Below are 8,424 nucleotides of genomic sequence, written 5' to 3'. Positions count from 1 at the left end.
GTGTCCCAGTTGTTGTTGATTCTTCACAAAAAAATACAGTTTTATATCTTTATGTTTGAAGCCTGAAATGTGGCAAAAGGTCGCAAAGTTCAAGGGGGCCGAATACTTTCGCAAGGCACTGTAATTGAAGAATCCCTGATGTTGACCAGTGACCGAGGAAGGGGCATAGACTGTGTGAACGAACAGCCCCAAAAAACCTTCCGACCTGTTTCGGAAGGGAATCATGCGGACTACTTTACTTTACACAGGAGGCATGTCCGAACCTAGTTCAGCTATAATCAAGCGGGTTATCAAGCGGCTCTGACTACCCAGCTTACTTTCTGCAGCTTTCTCACTATTAGATGAAGATCTCATCAAATATGGATGGCCTGAAGACATTTGGTGAGAAACTCATATCCATTTCTTCTTGTAACTCAAACCATGAAATACATTATTAGGATTTGACCATTTGATGAGTCTGACTGTTGGTTCTATGTATACATTACTTATTATTATGTAGTGTTGAAAAATATCCACCAGGTGGCCCTAGAGCTAGGCTAATAGTACAGTAGTCCTATATCAGCTAATAGTGCTGTGGTAATATGCATGTCATTGATTATTTTAGTATGGAGGTGTTATTGCTGTTATAATAGTAACTGTATCATTTCCACAGGTTTCATGTGGATAAACTCTCTTCTGCCCATGTGTACCTTAGAATGCCTAAGGGACTGACAATTGAGGATATTCCCAAGGAAGTCTTGATTGACTGTGTACAGCTTGTGAAAAACAACAGCATCCAAGGTAATACATTGAGTGGCCCGGTGAGTTTGATTAGAATAATATAATAGTCATGTACAAACCTCCTCCAGGAAACTTTGATATCCTTTTAACTCAGGATGTAAAATGAACAACTTCAATGTTGTCACCATGGGCCAACCTAAAAAAAAACAGGGGACATGGATGTAGGACAAATAGGTTTCCATCGGCACAAGGAGGTCAGTAATTTCTCTCTTCTGGCAAAATGTATCTGTGTAACTTTCGGATCTATTGGGCTACTTTTATAGGTCTCAGCTTTCATTGTCAATATATTTTTAGTTTCTATTGGTGTTCTATTTGAGTAATATCTATGAAATGATCATTAAGAGTATGTCTACTGTTTTGTAGATTAAGATTGTGGCAGTAGAGAGGAAGATGAATGAGATTGTGAACAGGTTGGAGGAAACAAAGGACGAGCGATACCCTGATCTGGCAGCAGAGAAAGAGTCGAGAGATACGGAAGAGAGAAACGAGAAGAAGGCCCAGATACAAGATTTGAAAAAGAAAGATAAAGATGGCATAAAAAAGAAAAGAGAGCTGGATGAGCTCAAGTAAGTTCTCTTATCTCTGTCCAACCCTAGCTACATCACCTCTCTTCATCTGTCATCCCAAAACACTGAATAGTCACTTGTGTGAATGATAAACTCACACAGTAATTGTCCATTTAATAGCAGTTATTCTTCGCTGATGACGTGTGACAACTCACATCAGTTGTTGTCATATTGATTAACAATCTAAACGGATGTGTAGTCTGCTTCTTTCAGAAATAGACTGGCATATTAATTGGTTATATGACAGTGTGTTGTAATATGACCGTTATGTCTGAAATGTATAATTGTATCTTTTTCAGGAAGGAAATGATTCGGATGACTTCATGTAAAAGGACAATATCGGACATACTCCACCACCTGCAAGTAAACATTGTTGGGTTGGGCCCTCACTGTTATACCGGACAGTGCTTTGACATTGTATATAGATCGATAAAATTGCTACTGTAGTTTTGGAACAGTACGTGTGCCAATTTTACTAAAATTTCAGGACTCTCTGAACAGCCTGGTTTCCCGACGCTTCTTGAATTTCAGAGGATAACATTCCAACAGCATTGATCTCTTGCACTGAACATCCTCTGCTTGACTGACAAGAGGGTAACAACAACACCCCGATTCCTCAGAAAGCTCCTGCCAACGATTTAGTCTTGGGACGGCTATACCTTATAGGCTCTATGATCCAGTTCAGTATTGTTGCATGTTGACCTAATGATATGAATTAATATATGATTTCCTGACCAGTATGTCTATGGGTGAAATTAAATGAGTATGTACTTTTTTAATTATAATTTACCTGGCCAATGCTGCAGACGTTGTCCTGGCCAGAGACTGGAACATGTGAATTGTGTCCTCGTGAATCCATGCATAAGGTTTGTCTTGGATGTTTCTTTGAAATCATTGAAAGATTGCTGACATTGTGAATAAAAATCACCTTGTTTATCAGCTCAAAGTTTCATTATGGGCAGTTCAGTTTTTGTTTAAAATGTATGTTAATTGCCCAGTTCATTATTGAGACAATATGTTGACATAGCTTTGCTAATGAAGTGGGATGTGTAATGAATGGTTTGTGCTGCTTGAAAGTTGAGAGAATGGGTACCACCAACTTTCTCCTTCCTGGGTGATCAGAGCTGGGATTGAATTGACACATGCTGGTTTTTCAGTATAAAGCGTGACATCTCTATTTCTCAATGCTGTGTGTGGATGTAGCTGTGGTTGACCTCTGGTCCACATCACACAGACTGAAACGCATGGAGCAGGTTGAGGCACGAGGAGTGTGTCCGAATTAATTATTCCGGAGGACTTGCATTTCATTTGACATCTGCGTAAACAATTTCACTCCAAACAACCTCTAAAAGCAGAATAAAAGGCCTTTGTTTCAATCTGCATGTGATTTGCTTGCCACTACATGAATAAGACTGGGTTATTCTCAGTGACAGGATGTCATATGTAACTATAGGCCCCGGTCTGTGTTTATCAACCAACTGTTGACTATGCTTATGTCACATGCCAGTATTATTTCAAGGACTGGAACATAGTGTACAAATGTCCTGTTTTCCATGAAGGTTGTTTCATGGATGAGGCATTTAGATATTTTTCAAGTTATGAACTGTTGAATAAAGGCATGCTGTTGAAGTTATAGCTGACCTGACAGTTGGTTGTGTGTTTAAACAAGGATCTTATCACAACAAGCGTACGTGGGGCAGCTCATGTTTTAGTTCTGATTAGAAGTAGCCGTTCCTGGAGAAACGGACCTGCTGTAACATGTTAGAAGACCCTAGGTAACAGTTACAGTGCATTACCACATGGGATCCTGTATGATTGATGAGTGATTATGGTTTGGTTGGTTAATAATGATATTTGTTGCGCTGACATCGGTAACCCTTTCTCAAGAGATTTACTGCTTGGGAAGCATCAACTTGAGCTGTTGTACTGTAAAAAGAAGCCAAAGCCGTATACTTTTTAAGTATTGTGGCAGTTCAGTAGCGTCTTTGCAAGGGAGTCATTGAGAGTTCAGCCAGAATTCCATATTCTGGTCTCATTATATTAGTTCTGTTCTATGAGTCAATCCCAGAAGAGGTCCCAGTTATTTCTGTAATGAGATTTACATAGATGTACAGCTTTGAAAGAAGAAACATCATGTTACACCCATTGTAACAACGTGAAACCTAAAATTTACTTACATTTACCTTTACATTATTTCACATTTTGGGATTCCATTTTCTTTAGGACCACTAGATGGCAGATTGTTGCGTGTTTCAGGTGCATGTCTATAATGGACCGATAGCTGTACTAAATATCCCAGTTATAATCTATCCTCTTTGGTCACGGACATGTTAAGGGGCAGTTAGATGTTTTAAAAAATGCCCCCCATCCCAAATATATTTTAAAAAACAAAGACCACCCCTATTGTAAAAAATGTGCACACCCTCCCCCCTTGAATTAACTCAAAATAATGTTTACAACCACATATAACTGTAGCGACCTTGTGTTTATAAACGCGGATATAAACTTTGCCACTTAAGCATGCAGAAGGCTCACTCTCCCTGCCTGTTTCATTTACACTATCAGAGCCGGCTGCAGACAATGATCAGCCTATGCAAAGAATTTTCCACCAACAAGGTTGTGCCAATGCACCACGCAACCAATAAGTAAAGCATACAGATGCTTCAATATCATGGTTTACGTTTTCAACACCACAATCAAATAGACTATGTCAATGTCGACAAACAGATGTTGGTGAAAGTCTAGATTTGAAATAAAATGTCACTAATTACTGTTTCAAACCATGTGAGATATTTTACCTAATGGTGTCACTCTAAGAATGCGGGGAGTTCTTATGACATTGCCTGTACAGGGCCCAGAACAACCACTCAGAGTTTACAGGTTAAATTACACATATTTACCCTATATTGAAGCGTTAGGCTCTAGGCGCACGAGGAATAGCCTCACGGATGGGAGACAAGCCAGAGCCTGTTAAGCTTTCCTGAAGAACTGGGTCTGCTGGGAGCATATGTGGCCACAATATTAGAGGACGACTTGGGATTGTGATGATCTGATAAACTGGAGAGGTGACCCACAGCTGATCAGAATGGAACAGGGCTTTTGCGCCATTATTCAAATAACATTTTCACCTCAGCCTAGAATTTTGTACTCACAACAATACAATTATTCATTGCATTGTGGTGTTGTAGGCTAGTCTTGGTATAATAATTGTATTGTTGTAACGGCTTTCATCAGAAGAAGAGGAATCGTCAGACCAAAATGCAGCGGGATACGTGTTCATCTTTATTATAAGGAACTGAATACAAAAGGAAAACCCGAAACAGTCCTGCAAGGTGAAACAAACACTAAACAGAAATACAACTACCCACAACTAAAAGCGGAAAAACAGGCTACCGAAGTATGATTCCCAATCAGAGACAACGATAGACAGCTGTCCCTGATTGCCAACCATACCCGGCCGAAACATAGAAATACAAAAACCTAGACATACAAACATAGAATGCCCACCAAATCACACCCTGACCAAACATAAATAGAAACATACAAAGCAATCTACGGTCAGGGCGTGACAATTGTCCTTAAACAAGATCAATAGAGGAGTTTTTTTGAGTGGGGTGTCTCATGTCTTCACTGTTCTTTCTTACACACTGAAGCACTTGGCCTTTCTGCTGCCTATCAGCTATTCCTATTTGTTGTGGTTATATATATAGAAAATTGATGCAACTTTGAATGATTTCTTGTGAGGTATGATTGCTAGTTAGCCTATTGAGGAACTCGACAAACAATCCACCTACCACTATTGTCACTATGAATGGTGGATAGAGGGCAGGAAAGACAGACTGGTATACTGACCTGTGTTATAGTAATAGTTAGCACGTGGAAATGCGTAGATCGAGAGGCAGAGCTGGTGTGTCCAGGGCATATGGTGGATCAGCTCAGACCCCAGGAGCAGGAATACATAGTGTCCCTGGGACAGGACACTGGGGGTGAAGTCTGGGTAGTCGCTCCTGATGAGGTTTGCTGTGTCCCCAGTCACGTCGGGGGTTGAGTCCAGCGGCAGCAGCAGGACTGGAGCTGGGTCAGGTGGTGCATGCTGGGCAGGGTCATCCTGGACACCCCGAATGGGACCCAGAGCTGTTACTGGGTCAGTTGAGGCTGTATTGTCAGCAGCTGGTGACAGTGGTGTGGCTGAACCCAGGTCAGGGCTGGACCGGTCATCGGAGGTAGCAGCAGACCGGTTCGGTGCTGCTGGAGGGTCCCCTAGTGCAGTGACAGGCAGAGAGTTAGAGGCAGACAGGTAGTTCTGGCTGGTGATGATCTGGTGGCAGTGAGGAATAGGGTACAGTCAGCAACATAGGCTCACTGCTGTGTGGCATAGGCCATCTTAGCGGGGAGAGGGTTCCCTCAGACTCCACAGCAGTGGAGGGGGGATCGGGAATGACATCTGGTATGGGTCTCCATAGCAGGCAACTCCTGAGGACCAGCGTCGGCCGAGGACATAACATGTCCCTGCCCAATCTCAGTCGCAGCCATGCCTGACAATGGTGCTGGGGCTGGAGAGGCAATATTGTCAAAACCATTGGTCACAGTCACACCTGGGAAGGAGGCCGGGCCCTAAGAGACAACCCCTTGCTACTGTCCTCCATATGACTGTTCCATGCTCTCCTCTGCCACCCTCTGGAGAGGGCTCCCCTGACAGGAGGAATCCTGGGATCTGGTCCTCTGCTGCACAATGCAAAGAAGACTCTATATTCTGCTCAATATGGGCAAAACGTGTACTCCATACAATGTAGGCAGTGATGACCACGGTGCTGCAACTCCCTGGTACTCCAATGTAGAAATATAATCCACCCGCTAGGTTGTTGGGGATGTGGCCCCACCTGGTGCTGAGTAGTATCCCACAGGTGGAGGAGAGGGGCCATAGGCTCCAGAGAGGGGGGTATAATCCACATGGTAGTAATCCACTGGGTACCTCAGAACCATACTCCACTAGACCGAAGGTGGGCAGTGTGGAAAGTACCCTGTGTGGTCTCTGTGGGGCCCCATATTGTAATGGTGTCAGCAAAGCCACAAATCCATGAAAGAGAGCGACGCGGCTCTACGTATTTTACTTGTTTGTGACTCACTGACACCACCCACGTTCATAGGGGAATAAAGCAACCCAACAGTTAACACACAGGAACTTTATTTAAACACACTGAGGAAGATGAATTTGGGCATGAAAAGTGGAAAGGTTGTAGAATAGTAGTGGTTCTGTAATGGACAGAAACAGAGGTAGTGAATACACACATACTGAGTGCAGACACAAAGGCACAGATACAGAATCTTACAGAATTGTGTAGGGACTGTATAGATTGCTAATGCCACTTGCAGAAATTGTAACCGCCAAAACCCCTTGATATAGACGCATGCAAGCAGATGAGGAAATTTGGCTAGGATGGAAGAAATGATGAAGTAAAAGATACATTTCGAACTGTCCCTAAGTGGTATAATTTGTCATTCATTGATTTGATTTGATCAATAATCAAACTTGATGTCGGCTACAGATTTGTTTGGTCAAAGTGTCTCTTCAATATTATCTCACAGATACATGCGGCTATAGGCCTATGTTTTCCTCATGCACTGCAAGTCGGGATTTCCATTTTTTTTAAACGTTTGTCTTGTTTTGTCATAAATGAGTAGGTCGTGTTAATTCGGACGGGAAGATAAAAGCAAATTGGTGTCTGGTTTTCCTACTGGAGAACTTTTTTTCCCGTTTGTGACTGACAAAACAAGGAATTTTGGTGGATAATTAGTTAGTCTCTGGAGCCTGTCTTTTGTGGAGAAAAACAACTTTTTTGGTGGGGAAAATGTAATTTGCGGGGGAGGCAAACGTTACCTAAATCAAACAAAATAATAGTTTGGCAGTGACATTCTGAAAGTAAAGCACTATACCAGGACAAATGAGGACAGACTACCAGAGATCATATCCAGTTCTGTCACAATAGTTTCATTTCATATTTATGAGAAAAACAGCAAATATCCTGCCAAAGGCCCTATGTTTCCCACACCTTTGGATTCAGTGCTCAGAGCTCTTTTCCTGAACTGAAGTTTAACTTCAGGACCCTGAAGGTAGCCCTAAATCCCTTACAAAGCTTTTTCAGGTCTGAATCTACTGTTTTTCCCACAGTACATTTAAGAGGGTACATTTCAAAAGAGCTAGTCTACACAATATAGACATGGCACACAAAGGTGATGGAGGCCTGTCCTGAACATAAAACAAATGAGTTATTCTGCGGAGGAGGGCGTCGGCTATGCTGGAAGGTCATAAGGCCACGATGGAAAGAAGGGCCTCTGAATGCTGCCACCTCTGATGGTCCTCTCCATATGGAGACGGCAGGTTTTTGTGTTTATTGGAAATATGCAGTCATCCTCTCCAGGAGCCCACGGCATGACCCTGCCAGAGCTCAAGCTTCATCTCCATCCCAGCCCAATTCTCACAGAACCCAAGCACAGTGCAGCGTTGGGGTGAAGAGTGGAAACCTGGCTCTGCTAATAATGACCAGAGAGAGCGTGGGAGCAAATTGTTCTTCATTTGCTTCGGTGCCGTACAGTAGTGAAGCAGATGCTTATGTGCTTTATGGCTGAGATTTAGGGCTGGTGGTTTTCCGGACCTAGATTAACCCTGTTCCTGGACAGAAAAGGCATTTTCAATGGGGATTATCATAAACTGGGTCCTGAATACCAGCTCATACAGTACATTTATTCAAAACTGTACTGCTTTACCACAGTGGGGCCTATTCTCAGCATGGAGCTCCCAACTCCTGCCCATGTGGCCCGTTTGTATAACTCCTACCCTAAACATTTTTTCCTCTGTGGATGTATTGGCATCCATTTAACGCTATAGCTAGGCAGACCTGTCATTTCCTGTTTAGAGAGAGATGAGGAAAGTGTCCCTAACTGTGTCTGGGGAGCCCATGGTGGCTTCTGTCAGCTATGCTTTACCCCCATGCTGGTCATAATAACATATTCCTGTGGGTGACAGGGCAGAGGCGCGTGCCGGGAGGACCACACACCTCCACGTATAGAGGGTCTGACT

The 8,424-nt window shown here is 42.9% G+C and overlaps 1 long non-coding RNA gene across 1 annotated transcript; it reads left to right on the top strand.

The window, feature by feature from the left end:
* Nucleotides 1-2,197, top strand: LOC135505561 (uncharacterized). The gene is made up of 3 exons (XR_010450288.1): nt 1-974; nt 1,144-1,346; nt 1,646-2,197. It is a non-coding gene; the product is annotated as an uncharacterized LOC135505561 (long non-coding RNA).
* Nucleotides 2,198-8,424: the final 6,227 nt, after the last annotated feature.

This window comes from Oncorhynchus masou, chromosome 19, assembly GCF_036934945.1.
Source record: "Oncorhynchus masou masou isolate Uvic2021 chromosome 19, UVic_Omas_1.1, whole genome shotgun sequence".
Lineage (NCBI taxonomy): Eukaryota > Metazoa > Chordata > Actinopteri > Salmoniformes > Salmonidae > Oncorhynchus > Oncorhynchus masou.
This window is presented reverse-complemented; position numbering and strand designations above follow the sequence as displayed.